We start from the raw sequence: 15,894 nt of genomic DNA on the forward strand, positions 1-15,894 counted from the left end.
GGAGTCAGCCCACCTCCTCCGCAGAGGCTCCCAGGGACCCTGAGGGCCTAAGGTCACAGTTCCTCCTCCTAAGCAATTTTTATTTTGCTCTAAGTGTAAAAAATAACCAACTGCTTTGGTTTTAATCACTCCTCTCAGGGAGTATGGGTCAAACAACAGGCCATGGTACCAACTTGGCCAAAGTTGGAAATGGCTGAGTTAGGAGTTAGTTAGGATTCTTGTTTTCTTGACACATGCAACAACTTGTATGGATCTCAAGGGCATTAGACTGAAAAAAAAATCTCAAAAAGTCACATACTCTATGATTCCATTTATATAATATTCTTTTAATTTTATTTTTTTATATTTACATCTAAATTAGTTAGCATATAGTGCAACAATGATTTCAGAAGTAGATTCCTTAATGCCTCTTACCCATTTAGCCCATCCCCCCTCCCACAATCCCTCCAGTAACCCTCTGTTTGTTCTCCACACTTAAGATTCTCATATGTTTTGTCTCCCTCCCTGTTTTTATATTATTTTTGTTTCCCTTCCCTTATGTTCACCTGTTTTATCTCTTAAAGGCCTCATATGAGTAAAGTCATATGATATTTGTCTTTCTCTGACTAATTTCACTTAGCATAATATCCTCCAGTTCCACCCACATAGTTGCAAATGGCAAGATTTCATTCTTTTTGATTGCCAAGTAATACTCCATTATATATATATATATATATATATATATATATATATATATATATATGTATACGTATACACACACACACACACACACACACACACACACACACCACATCTTCTTTATCCATTCATCCATTGATGGACATTGGGGCTCTTTCCATACTTTGGCTATTGTTGATAGTGCTGCTATAAACATTGGGGTGCATATGTCCCTTCGAAACAGCACACTTGTATCCCTTGGATAAATACCTAGTAGTGCAATTGCTGGGTCATAGGATAGTTGTATTTTTAATTTTTTGAGGAACCTCCATACTATTTTCCAGAGTGCCTGCACCAGCTTGCATTCCCACCAACAGTGCAAAAAAAGATCCTTTTTCTCTGCATCCTCACCAACATCTGTTGTTGCCTGAGTTGCTAATGTTAGCCATTCTGACAGATGTCAGGTGGTATCTCATTGTGGTTTTGATTTGTATCTCCCTGATGATGAGTGATGTTGAGCATTTTTTCATGTGACTGTTGGCCATCTGGATGTCTTCTTTGGAGAAGTGTCTATTCATGTCTTTTGCCCATTTCTTCACTGGATTATTTGTTTTTTGGATGTTGAGTTTGATAAGTTCTTTATAGATTTTGGATACTAGCCCTTTGATATGTCATTTGCAAATATCTTCTCCCATTCCATCTGTTGCCTTTTAGTTTTGCTTATCATTTCCTTCACTGTGCAGAAGGTTTTTATGTTGATGAGGTCCCAGCAGTTCATTTTTGCTTTTGTTTCCCTTGCCTCTGGCAACGTATTGAGTAAGAAGTTGCTGCGGCCAATATCAAAGAGGTTTTTGCCTGATTTCTCCTCAAGGATTTTGATGGTTTCCTGTCTTACGTTTAGGTCTTTCATCCATTTTGAGTTTATTTTTGTCTATGGTGTAAGAAAGTGGTCCAGGTTCATTCTTCTGCATGTCACTGTCCAGTTTTCCCAGCACCACTTGCTGAGAGACTGTCTTTATTCCAATGGATATTCTTTCCTGCTTTGTCAAATATTAGTTGGGTACACATTTATGGGTCCATTTCTGGGTTCTCTATTCTGTTCCATTGATCTGAGTGTCTGTTCTTGTGCCAGTACCATACTGTCTTGATGATTACAGCTTTGTAGTATAGCTTAAAGTCCGGGATTGTGATGCCTCCTGCTTTGGTTTTCTTTTTCAAGATTGCTTTGGCTATTTGGGGTCTTTTCTGGTTCCATACAAATTTTAGGATTATTTGTTCTAGCTCTGTGAAGAATGTTGGTGTTACTTTGATAGGGATTGCGTTGAGTATGTAGATTGCTTTGCGTAGTATCGACATTTTAACAATATTTGTTCTTCCTATCCAGGAGCATGGAATCTTTTTCTATTTTTTTGTGTCTTCTTCAATTTCTTTCATAATCTTTCTATAGTTTCCAGTGTATAGATTTTTCACCTCTTCGGTTAGATCTATTCTTACGTATTTTATGGTTTTTGGTGCAATCGTAAATGGGATTGATTCCTTGATTTCCCTTTCTGTTGCTTCATTGTTGGTGAATAGGAATGCAACTGATTTGTGTTCATTGATTTTATATCCTGCAACTTTGCTGAATTCATGAATCAGTTTTAGCAGTTTTTTGGTGGAATCTTTTGGGTTTTCTATATAGAGTATCATGTCATCTGCGAAGAGTGAAAGTTTGACCTCCTCCTGGCCGATTTGGATGCCTTTTATTTCTTTGTGTTGTCTGATTGCAGAGGCTAAGACTTCCAATACTATGTTGAATAACAGTGGTGAGAATGGACATCCCTGTCTTGTTCCTGACCTTAAAGGGAAAGCTCTCGGTTTTTCCCTGTTGAGGATATTAGTGGTAGGTCTTTCATATATGGCTTTTATGATCTCGAGGTATGATCCTTCTATCCCTACTTTCTTGAGGGTTTTTATCAAGAAAGGATGCTGTATTTTGTCAAATGCTTTCTCTGCATCTATTGAGAGGATCATATGTTTCTTGTCCTTTCTTTTATTGATATGATGAATCACATTGTTTTGCAGATATTGAAGCAGCCCTGCCTCCCCATTTATATAATATTCTTAAAATGACAAAATTATAAAGATGGAAAACAGATTAGAGGCTAAGGGTTGGGGGGGGGAAGACACTTGAGGGGAGACACTTGAAGGGAGCATGAGGGAGATCTTTTCACAATAGGATCATTTTGTATCAGATGCCAGTGGCAGTCACACAAATCCACACATACGGTATAACAAGATAGAGCTGTGCACCTGTGCGCGTGCACACGTGAGCAACCCACTGCTTTGCTTTGCAGGAGTTATGACACAGTTAGCATTCAAGCAACAGGCCAGTGTCCTAACTTTTTCAAAGTTGGAAATTACTAAGCTAGAGGTCAGGATTCTTGTTTTGTCATTGTAATTTTTTTGGGGGGTGCAATGGGGGGAGGCCATCTTTCACTGTATCTAAAATCGAGGCACCACAGTGTTTTAAAAACCAAACCAAACCACTGCAGAGAAGGAAACCACATGTTACAACTCACTGCCTGGTGTGTTAGCATTCTGCCAATTCAGTGGTGACTAGATGGTAAACGATCACCAAAGAGGATCTGTATGATGCAATATGTTTCAGTATCCCTCTCTCTCTCTCTCTCTCTCTCTCTCTCTCACACACACACACACATGCACACGCACACGCACGCACTCACACACGCACACACCTGATGTCCCCCGCCCTGAGGTTTCCCAAGGGCTGACACTCCGTGACTTTGAACCTCTCACCATGGTGAATGTCTATTCTGCCGATGCTCAGGCTGTGTGCACTGGTGGTTAAATATTTTGAATGCAACTCATGACTCCTAGGTCTTGTATCCCACAGAATAAAAACAACAAGAACAACAACACAATGAAATAAATGCACAACCCTTCGATGAAAGTTTTATACTTTTAGGAGTCTTGCAACTTGCAATTTTTTTTTTTTTCTAAATGTAGGGTTTGTGATAAGTACTTCGAATTTAACTGCTGGAAAGAAATCTGTGACTAGCTTCGTGACTTGTAACTAACTCTTCTTGCTGTTACCATATGGTGTTTCCTTTAATAAAAACATTTTGCAGAAATAATGATAAAAAATTACTTTAAGCTTTTATAAAAGTTAGATGTTCCTGGCAATAAAAACACTCCTTATAATGAGGTAGATAACTTTGCATGTGGTAAACAGGAAAAACTCTGCTGACCTTGCCACTTTATCTCTAAGTGAAAATGATGCAATCCATTTGTGTCATTCATTCTTAGACATTTCCTGAATCTCTCATTCACTGACCTCTTATTAGACTGCAGGGACATACATTTAAGGCTCCTGTTCTATTCATGTATCCTCTAGGATCCTGTTTCCTTTGACTGTTTGCAACAGAACAACATATTCTCTATCTTCAGAGCTCTGAGCCATACTGTGTGTCGGTTCTGATGAGTTTAGCTGAATGGAGCCAAAAGAGCTGACCTGGCTTAAACACATTAAAAAACTTCTTGGAGGCGTGCAGACCAAAGCAGCTGTGAGTGATGGCAGGGGGAATCTGGCCTCTTTCTTCTTTCTGTCCCACCATCCTTAGCAAGCAGGCTGCTGTCTTTACGTGCATTCCCTAATGGCTACGAGATGGCTGCCCCATCTCCAGGCCTCCCATCAGCTCTGCGGATAGACAGGAGAAGAGTTGCCTGGTAAAAGGCCAAAGGGATGTCCTAGGCAAAAAGCCTTTTAGGAAACCTCATCCAGAAACTTCTCCTTATTCTTTGGCCAGAATTGGGTTGCACAGCCACCTCTAAGCCTGGGATAAGACAGTCATGGATGAGGTTAGGTCAGCCAACGAATACCATCTTCTGCTCACACTACTGCAGAGAAGGAGGGATGAGCCTGTTTTCTTATAGGATCTTATTTCTGAAGGGCCTTCGGTTCCCCCACTGCCTTTTAAGATCCCTGTGAGTGGTTTTGAGTGTACATATGTGAGGTCTTGGTTGCTCAGCTTTACCTTTATAAGAACTAACTGCGCGATATTCCTTCTTGTGAGCCTGACTGTGTGGCTCACGTATGGAACCTATGAACTGTGATTTCATGTCCTTATGTTAGTTCACAGGGCAAAGTGAAAGTAGAGTAAGTTTAAATAAATGTCTTTACCCCCAAATCATCTGGCTTAGAGTGGAGGGAGGGAGGGTCCAGTCTCAGGCACCAATGGGTATTGTAGGGATAGAAAAGAGATGAGACAGAGGGTCTGTAAGTTATTCTACACTACAGATGTGGAAACAGTAAATTGGTTTGCTATGTATTTAACCACCACTCTTGGGTAACTCTCCCCTCTGGGTTGAAAAAGAAGTGTTCTAGCAATTATGATGGTTTCAAAGTTATAAGAGTTGAATTCATGCCGGCCTGCATTGAAAAATTCTGTGGCCACTTCTATAATAAATAGCCAGGGGTACATATAGTTAAAAAAGTCCCTTGAGGTTAAACTGAAAATATGTTTCTCGCTTTTGTTTCAAAACTATCATGATCACTGGGCTTTTCGCATTTTAATATAATCCACAAAATAATCAGCAGGCATGTCCTGGAATAAATGTGGACTAAAAATTTCCTCTAAAAGGCTTCTTACCCCATTGTGTTGGTCTTTTTAGAGCTTAAGAGTTGTAAAGAGCGTGATTATGTCAGTTCTTCAGAGATGTGAATGTACTACCTGTGGTAGCCAGTCTCTGAGGGGCCCCCAGTGATCCCCACCTCCTGCCATTCACACTCTGTGTGGTCTCCCTGCCACCTGGACCAGGGGTGGTCTGTGTGGCACACACTACGGCAGAAGTGATGATGTGTTACGTCCAAGGGTAGGCTATGAAACACATCATGGCTCCTGTTCCCTCCAGTCACTCACTCATGGACGCCAGCTGCCATGCTGCCCTGTGGAGAAGGCCACATACCAAGGAGCATATGACTTCTGACCAACGGCTTGGGAGGAACCAAGGTCTCCTGGCACAGCCAAGAGAGTGAGCTTGGAAGGGGATCCTCTAGCCCCCGTCAAGCCTTTAGATGATACAGTACGAACCCCCACCTCAACATTTTCACTACGATCTCATGACAGAACCGGAGCCAATATCACCCAGTCAAGACACTCACTCTCTAATTCCTGGCCATAGAAACTGTAAGAGAATAAAACATTTGTTGTGTTCAGCCACACTGTTTTGGGAATAATTCATTATGCAGCAATAGATAACTAATCTACTAACCTTCCCTCTTCTGAATGGTTCAAACCAGCTTTGCAATCATCTTGAGAATAGCTTCCTAAAAGGGGGAACATCAATGGTCATTGTGACACCCAACCTTCCTCACTATTTTGGGAAGTTAACATGACACACTATAGAGCACGGTGTCACAGGGCCAGACCTGCAGGGTGTGTTCAACAGGCAGGGGGTGAACACAACTTGCCAAAGAGTGAATCTAGAGGTTAGGACATATCCTATTTACTACAATCCTTAAAGTAACAATATTCAGAGGCTTACAATGGCCTTTTAGACTTTGCACGGCTCTATGAGTAGGCAAAGAATTCCTGAGAGAAAAGAGCCAAGGGTATATGATGTCCTATCAATTAGAACCACAATTACCACTTATGCACTGATACTTTACACCATTATTTCATCTAATGCTCCCAACAATCCAAGGAGAAATGGAGGTCCAGTGAGGACAAGTAATTTGAGGGCACGAAGTGATGGAACCACAATTTGGGCCAGGAGCTTTCTTACTATGAAGCCCTATTCCTTTAATCACTAAACTCCCCACATTTTCCTTGGTTCAGCCCACCAATGTGATCTTGTGAGCAACCCACAGAAAGTACAGGGTAATGGAAGGAAGACATGGGAATGGCAGTAGACAGAATCAGAGAAGTAGGAAGATTACAGTTCTGCCACTTATTAGCTCAGTGACCTCGGGTAAGTCACTTAACCTTTCTGAGTCTTTCATGAAGAATGAACAATTCTATAATGAATAGCCAGGGGTACAGATAGTAAAACAAAAACAAAAACAAAAACAAAAACAAAACCCTTGAGGCTAAACTGAATATATGTTTCTAGCTTTTGTTTCAAAACTAATTAACTAATAATCCTTTTTGCATTTTAATATAACCTGCTAAATAGCCAGGAGATGTGTCTGGACTTAATCTTCTGAAAGGCTGCATACTTTATTGTGATGGTCATTTTAGAGGCCAACAGTCATGAAGTAGAGGAAGAGAGGAATTATCTATCTATAGAAAGACACAGTATCCTATCCATTCAACTGTCCATCTGTCTGTCCGTCTGTCCATCCATCCATCCATCCATCCATCCTTTTGTGGAGGAACTCTCTAGGCTCTGATTACTTATCCTCATTTTTTTGGTGAATCTTCCTATGTATAAGGTGAGTATAACACCAATATATATATCAAAGGATTATTATGAAGATTGAAATAATTTATATAAAGCATTTGAAGTATTGTCTGGCCATATTAAGTGCTGTGGAAGTGCTCCCTATTGTCATGGTCATCATCAGCACCATCGTCTAAGGAGAGAGACTCCAATCTGATGGGTCTGACTCCAGGACACAGTCTGAGTGACGAGACTGCAGAGTGAAAATGGCACCTCAGGGACATGGCTCTCCCTGATGCCCTCCTCGTGCTATCTCACAGTGCAAATAAGATCAAAGGCCCAAGGCCTACTCCCTAATTCCATGTACTTAGAGTCCTAAAGAAGACCAACTCTTTTTTCCTGCTTGGGAGGAGAGCTGGCCACATCTTCTTTTCTCAGGAGAACATGCATTCAGGACCCCACTCTCTTGTCCTCCAGTAGTACAACAAATCTGAAATCTAGTTTGGGGTGTGAAACAGGTCTTAGGCCTCTAGGATAGGCCTCCTGCTCCAGCCCAGCTTTCCAGAATTCCCAGAAAAATCTGTCAGACTACATTCTCCATTGCTCATCATGTTCAAATCTGCCGATGGAACTTGTGGCTACCGTCTACATTCAGTGTTGGTAATTCCAAACCCCTTAGCTATAACACCAATGTAGCACTTTTGAATCCCATGGTTATACAACAGCAACAATGATTATAAAAGCTGGTATTTCTTGTAGATTTACTATGTGCTAGACATTCATATATCTATCAATTCATTTAATTCTTACAACTCTGATGAAGAGGCTACTACAATCCCTATTTCATAATGTAGGAAACAGAGCTCAAGAAGGTTACTTATTTCAAGGTTACATATCAAGTAACTAGGCTGGGAACAGAACCCGGGTCTCTCTGACTTCAGAACCAGTGGTCCCCACTGCTGTGGGGGCCTATCAATGTATAGCAGCTACAGGCTCTCAGGCTTGATTACGCAACACCGAGAAAAAAATCACATCGAAGAGTAAAGTATAGTCTCCAAGGTTTTGACAAAAGTTCTGCTTTGGGCTACTAATATTTTCATTCATTCATTCATTCATTCATTCATTCATTCATTCATAGAGTAAGTGAGTGAGCTGGGGACAGGCAGAGAGAGAGGAGAGAGAATCCTAAACAGGTTCCTCACCACCAGTACAGAGCCCGTGGTGGGGCTGGAACTCACGAACCATGAGATCATGACCTGAGTCGAAACCAAGAGTCGGACTGCTTAACTGACTGAGCCACCCAGGATCCCCATCTGGGATACTATTCTTTTCTTTTTCTTTTTCTTCTTTCTTTCTTTCTTTCTTCTTTTTGAGAGAGAGGGTACAAGTGACAGAGGGGCAGAGAAAGGGAGGGAGAGAGAGAGAAGCAGGGCTCAAACTCACTGGATGCAGGACTCCAGCTCACAAACCATGAGATCGTGACTTGAGCCAAGGTCAGATGTTTAACTGAGCCACCCAGGCACTCTGGGTTACTATTCTTATATATTCTTGGGCAAAGGTGGTTAGATTAAAAAATGGGACAATCAGTGTGACTATGAAAATCAGGGTGTGGCAGTGGCAAGGAGGAGAAATAAAACAGATTATAAACCCAACTGGCTCTACGAAATGTTTTTGATATTTTAGAAAGAGAGTCAATGGTTAGGATGGAAAAAACAACAACAACCATCTTTTTAGAGTAAAAATCTCCTTTTTTTTAGACCATGGTATTACAAAAGTTTAAAGAAAATGTGCCATGAGATTTCCTGCTCTAATTTGCAATGATTCAGGACACACTTCACTTAGATCGGGAAATGATAAGCATGTGACCCACATAGCTTCAATTTCCTCTGTTGAAAACCAAATCCCATTTTCACTTGTGGGCATTTCATTCATCTTTGCTTTTTTGGTTTTTTAATTACATAGCAGAAAGCGCTACTGTAATTTCCTCCCTGCGTAACGACAGCATTATTCATCAAGAAGCTTTTAATTCTATACAGCAATTGCTTCTCTTCAAAAATCTGCTTTCAATCTCCACAGAGGCAGGAGGGTGTGATTTTTTGACCCTAAGGTTAATTGTCTGCAAATAAGTTAAAATCACACAAAACCTCATCCTGGGAAAAGGGAATGCGAGCCTGACCCTTCACTTTACCTGCCTTATTGTTAGAGGTGGTATGGGATTGAGCTGGGGCAGGGCAGCCAGACCCTGTGGCATTCCTTGTCTGTCCCTCTGGACCTTGATCTGTGAGGGAGGGGCAGGACCATCTCTTCCACGGCTGTAATTTATTTTATTTCTCTAAATATAATTTATTGTCAAGTTAGCTAACATACAGTATATACAGTGTGCTCTCAGTTTGATTCATCGCTTACATACGACACCCAGTGCTCACCCAACAAGTGGCCTCCTTGCTGCCCTATCACCCATTCCCCCCACCCCCACCAACCCTCAGGTTGTTCTCTGTATTTAAGAGTCTCTTATGGTTTGCCTTCCTCTCTGTTTGAGGGCTCACATGGTATTTGGCTCATGGGAAGAAGTCGATAAATGATTGCAAAAGTGATCTGAGTTGAAAGAAGAGTGAATGGAGGACTGAGCTCTGAAGCATTCCTGACTTTTGTTTTTAAAGTTCTGTGTATGAAAAGATCCTATTTCTGGAGGAAAAAAAGGAGAGAAGCAATGAGGAGATTCACTAGGGGCCCTCAGGGGACTAGTGACCAGGACTGAGGAGTGAGACTGATCTGGGAGGAAAGTCTGATGTGCCCATGGGATCCGGTGTCTTCTTCCCAGACTCTTCCCTCCCAATTGCACCACCAATAACATCCATCTTCTCTCCAGTGATGGGCCCAACTCTCACTTCTTCATTTGTTTCATTGTAATTAAAAACTACTTCTGAGTACCCTATGTGTGGCCTGATATTGAACTTTGGCTGGAAGGGAATGGATAAGAATAATGGTTGCTAACATGTGTGGAGTACCCACTAGGCACCAGGGACACCTGAATGCGGTTTCAAGCATTAACCTCTCAGCCTCACGGCACCCCGGGGGGCTAAACGCCAGGTGATCCCTGCTCCCCAAGGGGGGCTTGCATGCTTCATCGCTACAGCATCCCACATGCACCCCTTGTTATACTTGTGTCCGGTGTCACCAGAACCATTTGTTGACATGTCTGTCACTTCTAAAGACTGCTCATTGACTTTTGTGTCCCCAACACCTAGCACAGTGGCTGGTACATGACAGGTGCTATATAATGTTTGCTGTGTTATTTAAGTGGCTTCTTAAATCCAACGGGGAAAGAAGCACATTAGGAAGCAATGCAAAATTGTACACACAGTTCCAGAGGGGCAGAGTGCAGGCAGGGGCCTGGGCCAGTGACACACACTTGGAACCTTGCGGGTTGAGGGGCAGCTCTGCAAGCCTGTCACAGCCATGGGGTCAGCAGGACCCCTGAAGAGGACAGCAGCAGAGGAGGCAGCGATTGTGGGAAGGCAGGTTCTCCTCACGTGGGTGACACGAGGCAGGGTCTTGGTGCGGTCCAGACGACACATGATGTGATAAATCACTGTAGGCCATCGAGCAGATAAAGGTTCCCAGCTGTGGCTAACAAATGTTGAGGACCTGAGAGGGACCAAGGGGCCCTATTTTTATGATCTTCAATTTTTAATGGGAAAGGATGTCTGAGAAGACAGAGATCAAACAGTGTGCCCCAACGTGATGGCCGCATAGGCTTCGAATGGAATTTCGGTGCAGAGGGACTTTGAGCTCCAGTAGACAACACAGCCCAGCTTCTGCCCCTTGGACAGGACACTACCCACAGAAGAATGTGCAGAACATCAAAGGGCAGGACTAAGTAAAACTTCTCACTAGAAACCACACTCCTGCCTGTGAAAAATGCTCCATCACATAGGATCTATGGCTTCTACTCCAGAGGGCAGGGACTGATGGCGTGAGTGTGCTGGGGAGAGCACTGGGCAGGATCTGGGGCATGGGATATTGAGGATCTGGGGTCCTACTCCCAGCAGAGAAAGGGGAAAGTTTTGTGGGCTGTATGGAGAGAGGGAGGACCCACAAAGAAAAAGAGAAAGAAGGGAAAGGAGGAGGGCAGGAGAAGGAGGAAAGGAAAGTGGGAGGAGAGGTGTTTTCCTCTGAGTGGTGGTCCCTGGGGTCTGTCTCATTTCCCAGCTTCTTCATACCTTTTTAAAAACCCCAATGCCCCAATTCTTTTAAATGCCCAAAGTCTGTCACCTTCTCAGGTCAGCTGAATTTCCAAGAGTTATTGGTCTACCTGGGGCGGGGGTGGGGGGTAGGGTAGTCACAGTTGCGTCTAGGTCTCAGTGTTTTCCACACACAATGAGCATGTAGCCTCAGAGTCCGTGCTTGCAGAGACTGCTTGGGTCGGTCTACCAGCTCTTCCTCTTAGTTGCTGTGAGACATGAAGCAAGTTACTTAACCTTGCTGTGCTTCAGTTTCCTCATCTTTAATGTACCTTCTAGGGCTGAGTGACTAATTGAGTTAACCCATGTGAAGCTCTTAGACTATAAGAAGCACATAATAAAGTTACTTAATAGCAATGATTTGGGGAGGCAAATTTACTATTAACAGAAGAACGATTTAATAAGAGTGACTAAGTGAAGACTTAGCTCATGACCTCTGAAAGATCACTAGCTCATTGTATAATCCATCCTTTGTGAAGAACAGTTTTGTCAGTTGTACAGGAGTTCTTAGAAGGAGTCTTAATTTCTCTCTCCCGGCCTTGTGCTCGGACATACTAACCGATGATAATGAATTACTGCCCTATGACATATCTTGGGTAAATAAATCCAAGGAAAACAGTTCTAGTTGGACAAAGATCCCTTTGACCCTGTAAATGCTCATTCTTTATAGACTGATCTAGGCCTGGGGTTGGTTGAAATCATCTTCCTAAGGACTGACCCATATGTGTCTCTTTTCCAGTCTCCCTTCCCCCCCGGTTCTCAAAAACAGAAGCATCTATATCCTCCTCCCAAGCATCTTCTCCCAAACATTTAGTGCCTTCGATCTCCTGCTGTTTCCTCATTAATCGTCTTATCTATCTTCAATCTCTCTTTCTCCCTGAAAAAGGCTCATATTTCTCTCAAAAAAACTTTTTTTAAAGGAAACTCTTTTACAGTGCTTGTTTTCACTGAAAAAGTTCTTGAAATGTAATATACTTCTTGCCTCTACACTCAGTTCCTAAGTATGGGGGCTCCATTAACACCATTCTCCTATAACTATGTATTTAAGTCTCTGGTGACCTTCAGTGTCCACCAGAGAGTCCTGTAACTCCATCTTCACTCATCTAGACCTTTTTGAGCACTTCAGAGTCAACCCTATCTTCCCCTCTGAAACTTCTCTCAGCCTCCCATGACCCTGTGTTCCTGGAAACCTTAGTAAGCTTCTGACTGTTCCTTCTTGGGCTCTGGATTTGTGCTCTCTTACAACCTCCTCACCTGCTCCCATATACGGCCTGCCTTACCTTGATGTGGGTGCTCCCAAAGGACCTATCCTTGGCACTTTTCTCTTCTCTGCTCTTTACTTTGTCTAAGCACATGGTTCAAGTGACCACCTCTATGTAGAGAACCTGGGTGCTGACCTCTCCTGCAAGCCCACATTCCCCAACACCTGCTCAGCACCTCCAGCTAACTGTATGTCTATGGGGCTCAGTCTCAAGCTAGTCCAAACTGAGTCACCCCCTCCTTCCATGCCTGTGCATCTCCCTGGGTGCCATCACTCTGATCATGGCCCATCATTCTCCCAGGCACCCAGATACTCTCAAAGACTTGGGATCACCTTAGACTCTTCACTTTCTCTGGCCTCCACTTCTAAATCTTATCAATCCTGCAATCTCAGATGCACACCTCCTCTTCTCAGTGCTCATTAAACACATCCCAATTCAGTCCCTCCTCAACAGCTTTCGGCCTTTGCCTTCCACTCAGAATCTCCACCATCTGTTTTTCCCCAACTCCAAGCCATCATCATCTCCACAAAGCCCAGTCTAATCCCGGTCCTGCTCTGTGTCTCACGAGTTGGGCACTGCTTTCTCCTTTCCTACATACAGATGGAGAGAGTGAGGTTCACGGAAGTTCAGTCTAAGGTCAGTAAGTAGGAGAGCCAAAATTTAAATTCAAGAATGTCTAGCTCCAAAGGCACTATTGTTCCATGGATGGATTGTTGGCTGGTGAGCTGGATAGACAGATGGATGCGTCAATGGGTAAAGAGGTGAATAAATGAAGAAATAATAAGCAGAGTTTGGTAACTAAGAACAACCCATCCCACCAAGTGGACTGGCATATGTTTAAAATGGGAGGGCAGCCTTGGCATAATTCCTGTAGAGCTGTGGTTCTTAACAGGGTAAGTTTTGCTCCTCAGGGGACATTTGGCAAGATTTGGGGACATTTTCAGTTGTCACAACTGGCGTGTGTGGGGGGCATGTTGCTCATGGCATATGGTAGGTAGAGGCCAGGGAGGCTGTAAACATCCTGCAAAGCTCAGGACAGCGCCCACAGCAAAGACTTATCTGATCTGAAATGTCAACAGTGCCAAGCTTGACAAACCCTGCTTAAGAGTGATTCAGTGCCAAGTAGTATTCCATTTGCAGCAACATGGATGGGATTGGCGGGTATTATGCTAAGTGAAATAAGTCAGTCAGAGAAAGACAGATACCATATGTTTTCACTCATATGTGGATCTTGAGAAACTTAACAGAAGACCTGGGGGAAAGGAAGGGGGAAAAAACAGCTACAGAGAGGGAGGGAGGCAAATCATAAGAGACTCTTAAATACTGAGAGCAAACTAAGGGTTGATGGGAAGGTGGGGAGAGGGGAAAGTGGGTGATGGGCATTGAGGAGGGTACCTGTTGGGATGAGCACTGGGTGTTGTATGGAAACCAACTTGACAATAAATTATATCTAATTAAAAAAAAAGTGATTTAGGTCAATCCCTTGGGAAATAGGCAAGTTTTCTGAGGGTAAGTGAAGGAATATGATGAGTAATTTTATACTTGGAAATCTGTGCTTCAAAAATAAGCAAACAGAAAACAAAACCAAAGCGTGGATGGCTTGTGCTTAAAAGAACAAGGGCCCACCCCTTGAGGGGAAAGAGAGAGAGGAGCCGAGGATGGAAACAGAACTCAGTACAGAGGAGTGCAGAGCATTGCCATATATCCTAAATGTTTCCAAGAGAAAAATAAAATGAGCACATACCTCACCTTTCAAAAACACATGCAGGTGGATGTGTGTTGCCTTTTCTGAACAACCCTCTCTGTTCTAAGACTGTGTGCCTACCCCTGCTTTCTTGTCCCCATCTCTTTGATATTCCTGCCCCAGTTTCCCCAGTGTTGTGCTCCCTCTGCAGTCCATGTCAGGCCGAGGGGCAGGCTCTGAGACTCCCGTGGCTGGGCTGGTGCTTTGGCTCAACCCAAAGCTGGTGTTGGCCAGCCGGGGTGCCTGGCCCTTGGCTCTACCTTTGGGACAGCCAAGGACACTCAACAGGCCCTCATGAGTCCTGCCAGGGTTTGACGGGACTCTGCGTCCACCTCACTCATTAGCACAAGCTACTCATTTTAGTTACCTTGAGAGGAAGTTGAGTCAACATACACTCAAAATCAACTCCATGTAGTGGCTGCATGGGCCTTGGCTCCTTCCTGCAGCAGCAAGATTGATTCTCCCTGGGACTGAATGCTTGCTTTGCTTAAGTGCCCCTTTCAGTTAAGTTGTGAGAAATGGAAATAATAGCCATCTGCAGGATGAGTGAGCACTGCAGTGCTGAGAGTCCTCAGAACCTACCATCTGCTTCCTGGGTACAGACTGCAGCCTGGGCCATGGTCAAAAGCATGCTGCCCAGTGCTGGAGACAAGGGGGACCTTCAAAAGTCCACGAGAGAAGGACTGGAGAGCTCAGGCAAGGTTTCAGGTGGCTTCAGGGCGGACAGCTTCAACACAGCAGGGTCCCTTGACGGAAGGCAGGGCAGCAGAGAGCATTTTACCAAAAAGTATAGTTCACACTGGGTAACTACCTGGTTGTTTCCTGGAAAAGCCCAAGTACAGGAGGCTCACAACTGGGCCTGATAGCTCTCGTATTCTAAAACAAGCCTCCATTTGCTTCCTCCAGCCAGGTTCTCCTGAAGTACAGTGAGCTGTGCAAACGGAGGCTTTCTTTATGATTTAGACCAATTCACTGCCAGTTATAGCTCTCCACAGCGCACGATGTGTTTTTCCTGTCACTTACTGCAGGGAGAGAATCATGTGAGTATGTTCTCAGTTTTGCCAACAGCAAAAATCATTTTGAAGAAGGCATTCTTTCTAGATGAATAGAATTATTATTCCCTATACTTCCTTGTCCCCTCCCCATCATGAATAAACAGTCATTTCAGCTTTAGCAAACCTCGCTTCAAAAATAGGCAAAGCGCACACACACACACACACACACACAAAAGAAAGAAAAAACACCCAATAAAGCTGTAATGCTCTAAAATCCATAATTCGCCTCCAAATGTCACAATGTGAAAGCACCCGAGTCCCTTCTAAGCACATTAGTAAGGGACAGTAGGCCATTGCCAGCTATTAGACTACTTTGAAATAAACCCAAATGATTGCAAGCCAGGCATAATTCCTCTATTTAAGTTTCTCATGGAACTGCAACCCTGTGATTGCAAACTCCGGCTACCATTCAAAATTAACAAAGGATGCAGACACTGTCGATGAAACATTAATGACCAATTTGCAAATGTTCTAAGACCCCCTTCGTTCATCATGGGTTCATCAATGCAACACTCACCCATCTCTCTTTATTCTTTCAATTATTTAGC

The 15,894-nt window shown here is 43.4% G+C and overlaps 1 protein-coding gene across 34 annotated transcripts in view; it reads right to left on the bottom strand.

Annotated features, from left to right (window-relative positions):
* Positions 1 to 15,894, bottom strand: part of FARS2 (phenylalanyl-tRNA synthetase 2, mitochondrial) — a 623,580-nt gene that overhangs the window by 112,936 nt on the left and 494,750 nt on the right. Inside the window, exon 9 of one of the 34 annotated variants that reach the window (XR_006717077.1) lies at positions 14,874 to 15,037. The exons of the other annotated variants lie outside the window; for them this stretch is intronic. The gene's annotated coding sequence lies outside the window, so the exon portion shown is untranslated. The remainder of the gene's footprint in view (positions 1 to 14,873; positions 15,038 to 15,894) is intronic. 34 annotated transcript variants of the gene reach the window in all.

This window comes from Leopardus geoffroyi, chromosome B2 (assembly GCF_018350155.1).
Source record: "Leopardus geoffroyi isolate Oge1 chromosome B2, O.geoffroyi_Oge1_pat1.0, whole genome shotgun sequence".
NCBI lineage: Eukaryota > Metazoa > Chordata > Mammalia > Carnivora > Felidae > Leopardus > Leopardus geoffroyi.